The sequence below is a fragment of the Falco naumanni genome, chromosome 12 (genome assembly GCF_017639655.2).
Source record: "Falco naumanni isolate bFalNau1 chromosome 12, bFalNau1.pat, whole genome shotgun sequence".
Taxonomy (NCBI): Eukaryota; Metazoa; Chordata; class Aves; order Falconiformes; family Falconidae; genus Falco; species Falco naumanni.
Genome location: NC_054065.1, coordinates 23,394,862 through 23,411,668, shown reverse-complemented (window position 1 = coordinate 23,411,668; position 16,807 = coordinate 23,394,862). Strand labels below are relative to the sequence as shown.

The 16,807-nt window shown below is 38.7% G+C and overlaps 1 protein-coding gene across 1 annotated transcript in view; it reads left to right on the top strand.

Moving 5' to 3' along the window:
• Nucleotides 1-16,807, top strand: part of PTPN14 (protein tyrosine phosphatase non-receptor type 14) — a 121,428-nt gene that overhangs the window by 6,298 nt on the left and 98,323 nt on the right. The window lies entirely within an intron of this gene.

Genomic DNA, 16,807 nt, shown 5'->3' with positions numbered 1-16,807 from the left:
GTTTTTACAACTGAGAAAATACTTTGCATTCCTAAGGTTTTTTAGATTAGCCCTTATCATGGAACTCCCTCCTTTGAAAGGAGGCATTCACTACCTTGTAGATAAAATGCCTTTAGTTTTTTATTGATGATGATAATTAAACTAGGCTTTTGGACAAGCCTGGGCAAAATCAAGGGACTTGGCCAATCAGAGATTCAACTAATACAAGCCAGATCACATTTTGATGTCTACGTGCCATTTTAGCATTGACCCCTTCCCTCAACACTTTCATTTGTTCTTTTGATGCAAAACTGTATCCTATTGGTAGTGGAAACCCTGTGTTTTCCGAGTACATGATATACAGTGCTTATCTCAGGCACTGTAAAAGGAAGACAATATGTAAAGGAATTTCTACACAAAATTTGTGCCTGCTGTTTACCAGGACAGAGGAAGAGGAGAGGGAGAAGCAATATATCCAGTGGCCTAATTCCCCATGTGCTGAGGTGGAGTAAAACTTCTGATGCCTTCAGTGGGAGAAGGCCTTGAAAGTCCTACCCTGATTTGTGAGAAAATCTGACTTCTCCCTTAAGAGCTTTCTGAAAGGCTTAATGTGAACAGACCTGCCTCAGAAGGAAGAGCCATGATTTGCTTTGGGGGTGATGGGAATTTATTTCAAAGGTTCTGGAAATCAGGCATCTGAAATGATGGCAATGTTTCGCTCCTTCCCCCCCCCCCCCCCCCCCCCCCCCCCCCCCCAGCTTGGTTGGCATAGTTTAAGACCTACTGGGTAGGATTGGTGTCTATTTAGATTCTTTGTGGTGTTGTGAAGAGTCAGTCTGTTTAGGAAAATGTTTTGGTCAGTTTACCAGATTAAGAAGTTGGCTGTTAAATTAAGGGGATGGTTGATGCAGTCTTTTGCTGGTAGACAGAAATACTGCCAGAGATTCAGAGCTCTGGTAGGTTCAGAACAGAGGGTGTACAGGGCAAGTTTCTGCTTGTGAGTAAAACAACTTATGCAGATGTTTTTGAGTGAAGGTTCTGTGATTCCTTGCACCTTTGGCAAGGCTGTGTTGGGGGAATCTGTGACAGCAGAGGAAGCTAAATCATGGTGATGATACTTACGTGCTGCTGCTTCCCACCTTGTGGTTCTTTCTGAGAACAGAGAAAGGCAATGGCAAGGTTTGCTTGCAAGTTTTCTTCCATGTGTCCATGTTCTTCTCAGTAGCTTGGTGCCCCCAAATGCATTTGTACATTTGTTGGAAGTCTTGTTCATAAAACAGAGCTAAAATATTACAGGAGAATATTATTGAGGCAGGTTAGCATTTAGCATCCAAATACATCCAATGAACAAATATGTTCATTGCTAGTAATTTAAATTAATTTTTTTTTATTAACTTTATTTCTGACAAGCAGGAAATAAAAGCTGCCATTTGAAGATGAAAGTTATTTATGCTTGTTACATATTTTAGGGCTTTTGGTGTGCAGTTTAGTGTTTCAATACTACTTAATGTTATGCAGAGGAAAGTGTTTAAATAACTACAGTGCTGTATATGAAGAGTTAGATTTCATTTAATAATTAAAATTTTTTAATTCCTTTCTGTGTTGTGTAGAATGTGCCAGGAGCTTTAGAGGTAGCATAAGATGTAATACATGTCTTGAATTACAATCTAAGGAAGAGGGGAAGAAATGGTTTGGTGCAATGGGCAAATGGTGTGCTGGGAAGAGCTGGCATGCATCTGAGGATTTTGGTTTCTTTGGTCATAATCCTACCCTCCTCTGTAGCTGGTTTGTTCCTTGGGAGTTTTTCTGGTTTCTGTATTTAATTTTTAAATCATCATAAACATGTATTTAAATATGCAAATTCAGAAATGCACATTTCCTCTAAATTTACAGTTCAGTAATTAAGAGACAGTTGTCTCTGAAGGGAATTACTGACACCACCTCAGGACCTGACTTCATGAAGTGATGAGTTTCCCTGGAGCTGGAATGGAGGGAAGCACCTTTAGGAAAGATACAGTAGCTTGGAGTATGAGATATTCTCTGCTTGCTGTGTGCTAGTTTTGATGTAGCTGTTCATGTTCTTTGTTGCTGGTGTAGAAACCTAAAACAGTTGCTCAAAGAACAGCTCTGAGTTTTTGTAGTACACATTTACATATAACTCTTCACTGCTGAAAAGGTAAATTATTAATGTACCTTATGTCAGTAGGATGTGCTTTCAAAACCATTAAACCTTGCCTAATGGTGGCGGCCCAGTTGTTTCATCTGATGTACAAATGGGTTTATCCAGAGAGACTGATACATTCTTACAGTTTTCCTAGAACCTGATTTAGGTATGAAAATTGTGATCCATACACTAATTCATCTGTCAAAACAACGACAAGGGTTGGGTACACATTGGAGACAATTAGTAATTTTGTTCTAGTAGTCAGTAATGTGAACCTCTCTGTTGATATTATATAAGGTTTCTTTCCTACTTTTCTATTTTCAGATTGGGTTACAATAGAAGTTCGTTAACATGTAGCTTAATTTTCACGCTGGCTTTGTGTTCGGTGTCCTTGACAAGTACCACTAACTCTGCATACGGCTGTGAAATTTGCACTTCCTCCCCGCACTGCCCAACATCCCCCCCTGCGTTGTCCAGCGTCTCCCCCCCACCACCACCCCTCCGAGCAATACACCAAAATGGTCATGACTGCAGGACTATGAGCTTGCAATAATACTGTAAGTTCCATGCAAGTAAATCTGTTAAATGTATGGGGTATTCAGCTAACTTCAGAAAACAGTCTGCTCTTAAATACCTTTTGGTTTTGCTTTCTCTTAGTTCTCCTTAGTAGTGTGGATTTACAATGTAATTTATTTTTTACTTGGGATGGAATCAGAGCAAATACGTTTCTCAGTCTCATTGTGTTGTATTCTGCAGAGAGGAACAGAGGATATGACAATGATAGGGAAGGATATCCTCAATCATTCCTCTATTTTCTTACAGTGAAAAAACTTGTGCGTGGTTATCTTAAGGCTTTTTGTCACAGCCTGAGAGCTGTGGCCGCAGTTTGGAAAGCAGAATGTGTTAGTTTTGTTGACTGCCTTTTGAAAAAGTTAAAATCTGGGAATGACAATAAAATAACACTTAAAACTTACATGTTAAAAAAGACCCTTTGGTAATAAAGTGAATAAAATAATTTTGTAAGATTAAGGCAGAATGTAGATTGTTTATCACAAAAAAACTTCCCAATAAGCTCTATGATACGTTGTGTTACTCTCTCAGGAGTAGTAGCTCTGTTGTGGGGACTATGTTAAAATAACACTTGACAGTCTACTAGAGCATTTAGTGAAGAGTTTAAATCTCTGTCATAAAACCAGGCAAGGTTCTGGCTTTGTAATCAGATAGATCTCTTTCTACATAGTGGTTTGAAGTAATAAAATATTTTTTCAAATCAAACCCATGTGATATTAACTCCAGTAATTGTTATTTTTCTGCAGTTCTAAGGATGAAGATGAGCTGGGTTACTGAATTTGGGAAAAAGTTGAGGGGTTTAGTGGATTTTATTTTTGGTGTTTTGGGTTTTTTTGGGGGTGTGGTTTTTTTTTTTTTTTTTTTTTTTTTTTTTTTTTTTTTTTTAGCTTGGGCATTTAATATGCATTCTTTAGCAAAGAATCTGGTAAAACAATAGTATAAAACCAATCCAGGTATCTTGAAGTAAATAGTTTTGGCAATAGTGTTTTGGGGCCTTCACAAACAAAGTGATGTCCTTTGCAATATTTCATACGCTGTACCGGGACTTTGATATGTGCTTCATTTGCTTTATCCCGAGGCATTTGAGAGACCATATATCCATTCACCCATGTATATTCCTGCCCTGGCTGTGGCTGTCTTGAGGCATGCTGCCCAAGCTATTTTCACACTAGTTATGCTGGATGCTTTGTACACCAGGTTTCTTCAGGTGTCAGTAGTCCTGCTCTCTACAACATGCTCCAAGCAAGGTGCTGAATGCATCTCATGGAGAACCAGTGTGGGTAGGAACTGTTTGTGTGATGACTTAAAATGTAGATTTCCTCTACTGCTGTCTCAGTGAAGTAATTTTACTGGCATGTGTGGTGATCTGTGTACAGGGGTCAAACCTAAAGGAATTTGATCAGTGTAACAAACTGATAGTGCTGGGTATCGAGTGCTAACTGCAGCGGAAGGGACTGTGCAGCAAACAGTGCGGAACCTGTTCTGGATGATGTTGTCAGTGTCAGGTGTTTTATTAAGTCTTTATGCAGTGAGTCCTCCACCTGTTAAGATAAAAGATTGAGGAGAGCTTGAAATGTTTTTTTGTTTTTATTTTTTTGGGGGGGGTGTTGTAGTTTTGTTTTGGTTTAAAACATATCTCTCATTCCCATAATGGGAAAGAAATATAGGAAAGGCAAATTAAAGTTATGAAATATCAAAGGTATATGGTTTAAGAGTATTTCTGTCAACTGATGAAAACAGCTAATATGTAGTCTCCCAAATGTGATGTGCCTTATTACAGGTTTTGTATGATTAGTCGTGTGCTGCCTATCACCATAACCATTGTGGCATTTTGCATTGGATAAGTGATGTCTAGACATGGCTGTAAGCTTTACTTCTGCGGTTTATCTCTCTCAGGAGTTAGAAATGTGTCGGACAATGAAAAGTTCTCTTTGTATTTAGGCGACTTTGAAATACTGGAATCAGTTACAGTATTCTGTTGCAGCATTTGTCTGTATATGCCTTTAAAGACTACATGTCAAATCTTTCGTATTACATTTTCAGTGATTTGTATACTTTCATCTCTGTGACAAGGAATATGGCAATGAATGGTGGTTCTGAAGATTTGGCAGAAGTATAAGCAGAAGACGTTATCAAATATGTGGAAGCAGTTCATGTACTGTGTTCAAATATAGATGTGTTGGTTTGTGAACAGTGAGAACTTTACAAGGACAAACTGCAGGGTCAGAGGAAATAAAAAACAAAAGAATGCCCAATTGCTATGTCTGGAAAGAGCATTGATTACTCTGTCCTTGTCCTCCCAGGATCATCATGATGATGACAACTGTGTCTTACGTCCTTTGACCAGCTAGACTACAAGGCATAGGTAATTGGACTTTTGTTAAGTTAAATTCAGACCTCTTCCTGGAGATAGTAATGGAGCAAGCAGCACAAGTAGACCAAAGGGGCTCAGAGTCTTATGCAAGAGGAGCCAGTACAATACATATGGATTCTGAGATACAAAACGTTAAGTATTGCAGTTGGGTGCATACTGGCATTGTAACTCACCTCGTATCGTTATGTTACATGCTAGGAGAGCGGAAAATTACAACTCTGTTATTCAAGACCGTAGTAAATCTAGTTAATACCTCATACTTCTGACACATCTGTCAATGTGGTATCATGATTATTTACCTTGGCACTGTAAGCTCCAAGCAGGAAGTCCAGCTGGTGAGCACTACAGCCCAAAGCCTCTGGCATACACTTACTGGCCCCATGGCTGCCAGCGTAACCTGCAGCCCTCCTTACTAAACCAGAGTGTTCATGTGAACAGAGGTTTGCAGGATCAGGACACCAGTTTCCAAAGGTGAGTGTGTGAAAAGGGGTCAGTAACTTTTGACAGCTTGTTGCAAAGTAACTTCTGTTAGAGGATTATTACTTGCAAAGTCAATTGTTATGACCTTATTTTAAAACAAAAAGCTGTAGCGGTGAGATTGATATGCTTAACCTGAGTTCCTTTAGGACATTTTTCAGCTAGGTCTGGGAATAAGTAAACACCTAAAATAATCTCTGGTTTTGTCATTTCTTTGGTAGCGTGCTTGCTTCCTGTGTTATGAAAGTCATCATTAGATTAGCTGTGTTTAAGCTTCCTGTCTCACCAGGGTTTTTTTCCATGATTTTTATTTTTACGATCTCTTTCAGGAGCTACCAATATCATGTTTCTGTAATAAAGGTTTCACTTAAATTATGGGATTTTTCTATTTTTTTTCTCTCCACTTTCTTGTCTAAAAATATCTTTCTAACTCTGTAACTTTCTCAGATTTTTTTTTTTTTAATGGCAGATGCTATTGTAATAACATGCAGGCTAGGAAAGCATACCACTACTTCTGTCTGCAATTAGTGCTCTTTCATAATTTGTACAAAAAAACTGAACAGCCTGTTTAGCTGTATCACTTCTTATTCTCACTCTGTGAAGTGCCCTAGGATTTTAAATGAACTTCCAAGTGTGGTGTATGTGCTGTAGGAGCAGTGTCCTTCATTGTGCCAGAGATTGGTGACTCCAGTTTGCATGAGTCAAAAGAGGTCATAGGATCATAGAATCATTTAGGTTGGAAAAGACCTTTAAGATTGTTGAGTCCAACTGTTAACCTAACACTGCCGAGTCCACCACTAAACCATGTCCCTAAACACCATTAGCATATGGCATCATGGTGGGGGTATTTTCATTGCTTGCTTTCGGTTTGTTAGATGTCTGCGTGTCAGGAAGAGAGGTTACCTCTGTCGTATCTCAGGTTAGACAATAGAAGTGTTGTGAGCTGTGTTGTTTACCTGGTCTAACCAACCATTATGCTACTTTTCTTGGCCTCTTGTGGGGAAAATGCTGTTGTTTAATAGATGACCCTTCAACTGTGAACTCTGGCTGAGAAAATAAGTAACTGAGATGCACAGTGTCATGTTTGGCTTATCTAGGGTAGAGATATTGAATACAGAAGTCTTGAAATATATAGGGTTTAGCATATTCTCTTACCATTAAGCATGGAGACTGTGGGCACTGAAAATAACTGACATGCTGGATTTCATATGTGCTCATTTACGTAAATTTACATCAAAGCAAGAGGTATATCTAGACAGGAGGTTTTAAAGCAAAAAGTGGAGCTGAGTTTTCAGAACAGTGAGGTAGAACTCCTCCAGGACAGTCCCATCTTAGTCCGACCATGGGCGAACATTTTGCCATTACTGCCATACCCTGCTGAAACTTCTGCATGTCTCTTACGGTTGTCTCATTTTCCAGTAATAGATATCATTTGCTTGCCAGGGTGTGTGTTTGCCTGTAATGTTGGTGAGATTGCAAATTCTAGTGTAAGTGAAGACTGAAGTAACAGTTGAATGTGAAGACCTTTAGGATTGTCTTTAGGTTTTACCCCTCTGATTAAACTTTTTTGACTATACAAATGCAGCGCTGCCTTGCCAATTGATGTTTCTTTGTGGTTTTCATCTCAAGCCTTGTGTTACTGCCATAGAGTATGCATTAACTCCTTTCATCTTCTTTTGCCTTCAAATGTAATACCGAATTTGGGAATTATCAGGATAATAATTAGATTTGGGATTTCATATTTAACTTTTTGGGGACGATAAATAGTTTCTTGATTCTTTACATGCTAATTTTTGCCTAAAACTTTCCATGACAGCTTGTTTCTATGTTCACTGATCAGTTTATTGCATCATCTAGGCTCTTTCTAAATACGTAGCTGTGGTAGAATTGAATGGGAGAGTTTGCCCCAATTTGACACCAGCATTCTCAATAAGCCACTAATTCAGTTCTGTGTTTTCCTAAGCTGCGGCAGCACTGCTGTGGTATAAAATCTTGAACTTACTTCATAATGATGCTTTTCCTTTGTAGTTACTGTTGTTTACTTTGTCTGCTTCTAAAAGCTATATATTATTTTAGTGACAGGTTTGTATTTTGCGTTTTTAGCCTATGACCGCAGTAACAAGTAGCTCCTTCCCTTCCCTTAAAAGATAGTTTCAGGGTCATCCTAATTGAATGCTTTCACTCACTTGCCTATGGTGTGCTCTTCATTTGAGCATCATTGTCTTGATGGTAATTAAACAAAAGCCCAATTAAGTCTCACGCTATACTGGGAAGTAGCTTGCCAGAATTTGACAGTGGAACAAAGGATGTTTCATTGACAAATTTCTTCAGAGGAAAATGTCTCAGTGGAGGTCTGTAAAGCAGCACATGTGATTTTAGGCACTTACTAGCTACCGCTTTTAAATTATTTTAAATCTATGTCTGAGCCTTCTGCTCTGCTGTGAAGATGTGGCTCAAAACACTCCATTTGCTGTAGAGCTAATTTCTATCCACCAAAAATGTGAAAGTCCCCTTGAAACATCGTCTTTCCAAAGTAGGTGAGATGAGCGTGAGCGACCTCTTAGCTTCTTGGAATATTTCAACACAGGACTATATGATAAAAAGACAGGATTAAAAACTTTCTTTTTTTTTTATAAGCCTGTAAATTTCACTTAACTGAAGTCATTGTAGTTATTACTCTTAATATTTTTGTTTTAAAATCCATAAATCTGAAGAGTCACTTTAAGAGTGGAAAGAGAAGAATGCATTAGAACAATGTTTTTTTCAAACTGTGCCTTGCATGGCTGTTGGCATTCATCCTGATGAGTAAAGTGGTTTGAGAAAGGGGAGGGAGCACACGAGATGAAGAGGAAAACGGCACAGAAGAGCCTGCTTCAATAGGACTCTTTGTAATAGTTACAGGACCACTGCCTTATTGCATGAAAACTTGTAAAATGTGTGAAAAGAGAACTTTAGTTGGGTCCTCAGCTTTCTCTCTCTTTTGCTGTTAACTTTTCCATTTGAATGCCATAGCTCTGTATCCCTGTATATCAAAACCAAGACAATAATGGTCAACAGTTCCAAGTACGTGTGTACATTACTATGTTTGATTTCCACCAAGCCATAAACACTCTTTGTCCTTTGCCTTTTACTAGCTATTGGCTTGGCTATTCCTTGTGGACAGGAAAGCTGTGTTTAATGCTTTGTAAAGTGGCCATCGGTTCCTTGCTTTTATCTCTATTCAGCGTAAATTATTTTCTGCAAGGCCACAGAACTGTTCTGGCCAAGCTTTGCAGGTGTCCCTTGTGGAGAGCTATTTCAGGGTAAAGACTTAATCTTGCTGTTTCTTTCCTCCCCTTCTCTCTGTTTCATCTCTCCTTGAAGAACGCTAATTCTGAATGATAGGAGCCCATGTTTTGTCTCCTCCCTCCTCCTTGGCTCGCATTTGTTGTTGTTTTTTTCTCATTTTCAGAATTAACCCTCAACTGGATAGGCTGAAGTATATTCTTTTACCCTTAAGCTTGGAAACTTGGTGTACACTGCCATTGCAATATTTCTAAAGGGAAATTCAGCCCATAATTATCAAATTAGATGCACATTCTGGTTCTTTGGCATGACTTTACTTCTGCCCATCTGTTAGGTTGGCACTCTGCCCCTCTCAGAAAGTAGCCGACCAGTTTCAGCTGAGCAGCGGAGCCAACCAAAGATGGGTTAAGAGAGGCAGCCCGCAGAACACTTTATGTTCGATTCCTCTTGCCAAAAGCTCTTCCTGTTTGCAAACAATGTCAGCTTAAGCCCATATGCTTCATTACATGGGATGACATCTGTGGAGACAGATGCAGGGATGGCAATACAAATGACATTTGATAAGGAAGGGCATATGTTATGAAACCAGACACCGCTATGAGTTTAAGATCCTGTCTGTGCTGCACGTGTGTACACAGAAATATAGATCGCTTGTATATTTTGTTGTGTAAGTGCATTCATCAGCCAGGGTTGGGCTTTTGAAGTGCACCAGCATTCAGGGTTTGTGTTAGGTGTAACTGCAGTGGTGTGATTAGTTTGTTGCAAATTATTAGCCTAGATCAGTATTTTGCTTCAGCACTCTTTGAATGGTAACGGGCATTAAAGGTCCAGTAGTTTGCACCGTGCAAGGAAACACATTTGGATAATGCCAGTGAGAGAGGTGTCAATTGTACACAAGAGGATTCTGCTGTGGACCGCCTTTCTGAAGCATTTCAGTGTTATCTTCCAAAATGTCTTCTAGGAAATCCACTGATTTCAGCATTTAGAAATACATTATTTGGATGTAAGTTTTACACATCTGGGTAGCAGAGGTGTAAAAAACACCATCTTTTGAGTAATCTCTTTGCCCCTTTGCTAGATTATGCTTCTTTTTCACCAGAGGTCAGGTTTCTACCCCTGCTTTTTGGATTTACAATGTGAATATCACATTCAGAAAATAAGTTAATTCTAATTAGATACAATCAAATTAAGATCTAGTTAACGCTTTTAAACTGACTTTCACATTCTAAGCATGTCTGAGGCAAAGTAATTTATTTTTCTACTTCAAAAATAGCTTTTTGTTGTCGTGTGTGTGGTACAGCAACATATATGCAAACAACAAAGGACACAGCATTGTTCTTGGAGCCTTCCAGACAGACCAGCCATGTTGAAGAAATGATGCAAAGTTACAGGAAAAGAGAAGGAAGAGCAAGTAGTGGTCCTAGCACAGCAACCTGGGAGGTCATTCCTCTGAAGCTGGGAGCACATCACAGAGAAGTGACTTCAGAGAGCCACCAGTGAACAGGAAAGGAGGAAAGAGAGGGGTTCTCCAGCAAAGGGGGTTTGGTTGCCTGTGCTGCTGCCTCCAGAAATTTCGAGATTGCATTTAGCAGAAGACTTGTTTTGCAGTGGCAATAAGGAAGCAGGATGGTTATTAGTAGATATAGAGAGTTGGCCTCAATCACAACAGCACCAAAGGGGAAACAGCAAGTGAGGGTTCCCATCAGTTTATGGTGAGACAGGGAGGAACTTAGTGTATGTGGAAAAAATGCCTTTCTCTGACCGTAATGTATCCTCATGTTGAGGGTGTCAGAAAGTCAACTGTAAGATTCAGACCTTGAAGGAGAATTTAAGAACCCTTCTTGTGTTCTCCAAATTGCCAAGGCTTATGGAGAAGGTAGTAAGTTTTCTTTAAATAAATTTTTTACTTAATCCATTTTACCAAGCTGACGAAAAGATACTTTTAAACATTTTCACTTTGATTTATATGGTCAGCAAAGTGTTAATCTCAACAATTCCAAGCAAACTGTTTTGATCCTGATGTGTCACATAAAGTGATATTTGTGGCATTCACACACAGGAGTTGATTCATTTCTGTCATATTTAATGTGAAATACTGTTAGCTTGGTATTTAATTTACAAATTGTACATTGAGTAAATATATTCTGTTGCTTTATAGCACAAGCAAAAAACCTCATGTGCAGTATTTGGAGTATAGGCCTTACCAGCCATACTTGAAAAATACATTTTTAGTGTTTGGGTGAATGGAAACCACACCTTTTGAAGAAGATGAATGGATATGGGCAAAATGAATCCTTGCATTAAAATGCCAAAATACCTTGGCTGTGGTTTCTGTATCCCTTTAATGGAGTTAATATTTGGTGTTCACAAAACTGGGAATGTTTTTTGGCATTTTGTCTCAGTTTTTATTGAGAAACATTTATCCAAGTGAAATAAGGTATTTATATCTTTAGATATGTAGGACTGTAATGAATAGTTGCCAGAAGTTGACATAATTTCTCTAACAAGCTGTTTTAATAGTTCTTATACATTAAAATCTTTTTGCTGTATTTGAGGAACTTCCTGTATTTTCCATGTCAGGTCTGGTGATTTTGGAGAGCAGGTGACTTCTATTTTTCATTCATTGGGATTTATTTTTGGAGCAGTTCTTGAAATGATGACACTCTTTTCATGGTGGTTTGAAGACAATGTTATAGTTGCTAACTAGAAGAGCTCCTAAAGTGCTCCTAAAGTGTATATAGTTGTTAAACACTTGGATCTAATGTTGTTTATTCAATTTGCAGTGTTGTGGTGGGGAAACCAGTCTGGAGGAAGAGGATTTCCTTAATCGTACCGATACAATCACTTTCCCTGTACAGCTTTTCTTCTGCACTTCCAGAAGGATAATTTCCCTTCTACTTTGGATTAGACAAAGGAATTCTCCAAAGCATTTAGGAGCATTGGTTTCTCTGGTTGGTTGGGGTTATTAAGAAACCTTAGTACCTCATTGCCACCTCGTATACATCTCAGTTGTTTTATCTGTAATAAGAGGTTAATAATAATGATAATATCTTATTTTTATCCCCCCCCCCCCCCCCCCCCCCCCCCCCGCAAAGTGTTCCATCATCATGGTAGAAAGATTCTGCCAAGTATCTTTCTATATACAGTAAGGTATGACTGATTACACTCATTAACTTGTTCCTTAAAGTGCCTCCATTCAAGAGGTACAAATAAACACTTCCCTATTTTGTTTCCAAATTGGTTTAGTAGCTGCAAAATGTGATTTCTGATAGCTGTCCAGACTAGATGAAAATTCAGTGCAAGTAACAGGGATTAAATTGTAGAGACTCAAAATGTGTACTGGTATTTCTTTTCTCACTGTATTAAACTGCTAAAAATTGCACCTATTTGTAAAATGTGCACTTTTATATTAAATTGCCTAGGCTTTGCAGAAATACAATGCTTCTGATGCATTTAATGTCAGTGGTTTTTATAGTTTGCAGAAAAGTTGGCCTTATTTTGCAAGAGATTGAGGATACCTTTATAATTCACTTGTAAAATTTTTTGATGCAATAAAGCATGGCTTAAGTCCGCAGTGTTTTCAGTTATCAATGGGTCTCTCTGCATGTACATCTACATGTACTTTTTTCCTCTTGAAGAATCAAAAATTCATTTTATTTTGGTTACACGATGAATTGCACTGCTTAGGCAAAGTAGCCAGAGGAGGCTTTGGCTTTCCTTGGCCTGCACTGTATTTTAATGGCAGCATTGCTGGAGACGACAGGCACTACTAAAATGGAAGAAAGTTGCTTGACTATTCTTTGTTTTTTTCCTCTGTGAATTGACTGTTAGTGTTGCTGTGCCTTGCTGTGCCTTCTGTATTTAAATGTTGCTACAGAGATACATATTCTGGGCTGGTTGGTTTTGGTTTGGGTTGGTGTTTTTTTGTGTGGCTTCTGAGGTTGGCTTGAGTTGGTGGGACAGGAAGAGGACTGGTAGGCACATGAGGCATTGCACAAGGTGCTTTAGTAATGGGAATTGTCTTTTCTTCAGCATTTACTTTTGGAAAATTGCTGCTCTTGCTGCCTTGTGTGGCTGTTAAGTGATTTCAGAGTGCTGATTTTTCAACGCAAGCTCTGACATTCTGCCAGCCATGGGATCAGGCTCTGCAATCCAAGCCAACTATATAGGCTGTTTGTTGCAATTTTAGGATCAGCACTCAGTTCTGAGGAAATTGTTTGCCTGGTGCTACCAGCCCAGCAGTTGCATGAGACTTCAAAACACTGGTCTAACATGCTGGAGAAATAATTTTTATTTACAAAAACTCTCCTGTCAGTGCTTACTAGAGAATTTAGATGTTATGAACTTCTTTAGATAGGTCACCTCCAGTAGTGATGGCTTAATTTGAAAAGCCTGTTTGCCTGCCCTTCTGGTACAATAGTAGCAGCTCTCTCGAGAGGAGTAGAACACCTCTGAGATACCATCTGGACTAATGTGAGGATCAAAACAATTCTCTTTTAGAGAAGCACTGAAAGGAATTCCAAAACTTGAAGGCTGCAATATTTTGCTTACCAGATGCTCTGAGTGTGGAATACCTTGACACCTGCCAATAATGGGGAAAACAATGACGTATATAACTTGCTACTTTTTTGAAATGTGCTAAATTAAATTAACAGATCTACTTTAGATAGGTAACACCATTGATTTTATTTTATTTTTTTAAATAGAACAATGGTTATGCCTGCATTGTAGTGGCTGAATAATAGAGCAATAGAACATTACTAGCAAAAAGGATTTCCAAATAATCTTGGAAATTCCATTCCCTTAATTATTTTCTTTACAGAGACAACTTGCAGCTTAGACAAGATTCAGAGTGGTCATGGCATTGCAGTTCTCTCCTAATGATATTAATCCTAACCATGATAACTAATGATACTAATCCTCTGATGCAAACTTTCCGCTACTGTGATCATTTGTGCACAGAGCTTTGGAGATAGGGGAGAAAAAAAATGTCAGCAGCTAGATGGTTACTTGAGGAACATGCAAGTTAAACACCTGACATCTGATGAGTCACCCTCCAAGTATGTGTGATTGAATGATAGTTAATTGATTGCCACAGTTGATTAAGACCAAATGTATCTGAAATGTGGAACACTGTTTTTGAATGTAGTAAGAAGTGCAATATGAACACCCATAGTTTACAGACCTTACTACAAAATACCTGTCTGCAAAAACCCCCACAGTTGTCCTCAGAAATAAATTTGTGTGTTAAGTGTTTGTTGCTGTCAAGCAAGTATTTCTAACAATTTTAACACTGTTTAAACATTGTTGTTGTTAATTGTTTTCTAATAGTAGTAAGTCTTGATGAGAATTGCTACACCTGGTCGTTTTCTGGTTGACTCTTTCTTAAGGAAGTAACCTGCCTGTTCAGAAATTTCCATGCTATCTTGACTTAAAACTGTATCCAGGCTCTGATTGTAAAAGCAAAATGCAAATGTTGTAGCAACATTTTTTTACGGTCCCCACGTTTAGCAAGACAAAAGTTCAGTCTTCTGGGACAGACACTAAGTAGGTAATATACTAGCATAAATCATGGTGAGATACGTTCTGTAATGTATATGTGTTGGGAACATACAGGGTAGGAATTCAAGACGTTTTGACCTACCTGATGCAATAGCTAAAGGTAGAGGTTGTTGTTCATCACAAAGTTTCATTTAGCTGTATCAGCTTTTCAGAGAGAAGAGACTATCACCTAGTAAGCCTCAAACAACTGTTGTAAATAATGGATCATTTCAAAATGCGATTATGGCTGTAATCCTGCAGGATGCAGGTTGGGTCTGGGCATTGACAAACAGGCCTGTTGGAGAGTCAGAATGCCACTTGGCCTCCCACAGCTGTGTTGTCATTGACCATTAGTTGTACAAGCAGCTGGTTATTCAAGTGCTTAAATATAGATTGAGGAGCTTAGCAGTAAATAGCTATTTAACCGATCCGTGTTTCTAGTACAATACTTAAGCCAAGATTTTCTGGTGCAAAAGATGTCTGACTGAACAGTAATGATACTATGGATTTAAAAAAAAAATCGCTGAAAATACAAATAGTGAAATTTTGTGCTGGATTCACTAGCAGCAACTCATCACTGGAATGTGAAACAGCAGTCCAAAATCATTTGAAGTGTTTATAGATAGAGTATTGAAACGGTGAAGCTGTTTGGAATGTGAGGTTTTGAAACAACTAATCCAGGGCAGTGCTTGTGTTCTGGTTATTTTGTAGATGCTTTTATATCTTTCAAAGGAGTTATGACCATTGTTTCTGGTATTGTACATACCTAGTGCACAAGCTTTTAGTAAATTACCATTGTTAGACTTGCATCTTGTTAAACAAACATAGATTGGAACAGATTCCATGCTGTAAAATCAACCACATGCAAGACAACTTCTTTGTGCATGTGGGTTATGTATCATTTCCCCTCAGGAATTAACAACATACCTTGAACTCCACTTTTTATTTGATTGAAAGAGAGAGCCTTGCACACAGAAGAATAAAAACTCTTGGACTCTAATCTCTTAATCTCCATAAAATGCTCGAATGTTTAGCTTTGATAATATATGAAACAAATCTGGTGGTCCGTAGCATTTCTGATGTGCATTCCCTTTTTTTTTTCCAGCAAAAAGAAATCAAAGCAGACATAAAACAATGCATGACAGATGGGTTAGTGTTGGTGAGAGTTAGCCCTCAAGCATGAAGAAATTCCATAGCTCTAACTCTCCCTTCTAATATGCTAGTGGAAAGTCATTTCAGTGGCCTGATGATTCCTTTGCCGAAGTTTTCCTGCCAGTGGGATCAGCATACGCTTTGTGGACTCCTGTATTAGGGCTTTCAGTGCTACACAAGAGACAATCCAGGACTAATGTCAAGAAACTGAACATTTTGGCTAACAAGCTTTTGTGCTGGGAGGCAGATCTTCTGAAAAGTATGTGGAGTCTTCCTCATGCTTGGGATTAGGAACTGGTTGAGGTTCAAAATGAGGCAACTAAAGTAAGAAGATGCACATAGCAATCCCAGCTCTAGCATAGCTTTTGCAGTCAAAGAAACAGCTTCACAAAAATAATCAATGTAAGGGGGAGGAAGATCTTTCAACTCTGTTTCCTACTTATATTTCCAAAGGGAGATAGTTCTTGGGGTCTGCAGGGTCCAAAATGGAACATACTTCCCTCCCACCTTCCTCCAGGGTAGCAGGAGAGAACTGAGCCCTGGTTTTGGCACATACTCATAGGTGAGGTGATCTCCAAACATGTTGCAACTACTCTGCTATAATTAGTCTCCTAGTGCAAGGAGGTTCAGCTTCTGTTTTTTAAGTCTCTAGGGCTGGAAGAGTGGTTTTTTGTTGTTGGTTGTTTTGGTTTTTTTTAGTAGGTGCAGTGGTTTGATCTTTTCATTGTAAATATCTCATACAACTAGCATATCCTTGTTGTCTAAATGTAGGCAAAATATACATTTTAGAAGAGCTTTTAGCTCTTAAAGTAGGTATCTGCTCTTTGTATTGAACCACTTGTCCCTGATATTTTTCCAACCTTTGGGATATTACACTGGAATTTGAAAAAAAAAAAAAAAAAAAAAAAAGGCTAAATAAAATGGCTTCAGAGGAGGATTGCCTGCCTGAAAAGCCTGCTCCAGAAATGCTTGTAGGACCTAATCAGAATAAGAAACAGAGCAAATACTGGCGTTACATGATGTGTGGATTAGACTGGCAGGAAACTGGACCATGGTTAACTTCGCTTGTGTCTGCTGAAAACAAACTGAACCCCACACCCACACTGTTGGTCTTAGTCTTTAAAGTTTTGTTGGCAAAGCTCTGCCTTTTAGGAGTGGGAAAACAAGTCATACCCACAATAGACACAGTTATGCTGGCAAAAAGCTTAGTGTAGTCTGCCAGTTGAATGAAATCCTTTGGCATATGTATTTTATTCCATTCAAGG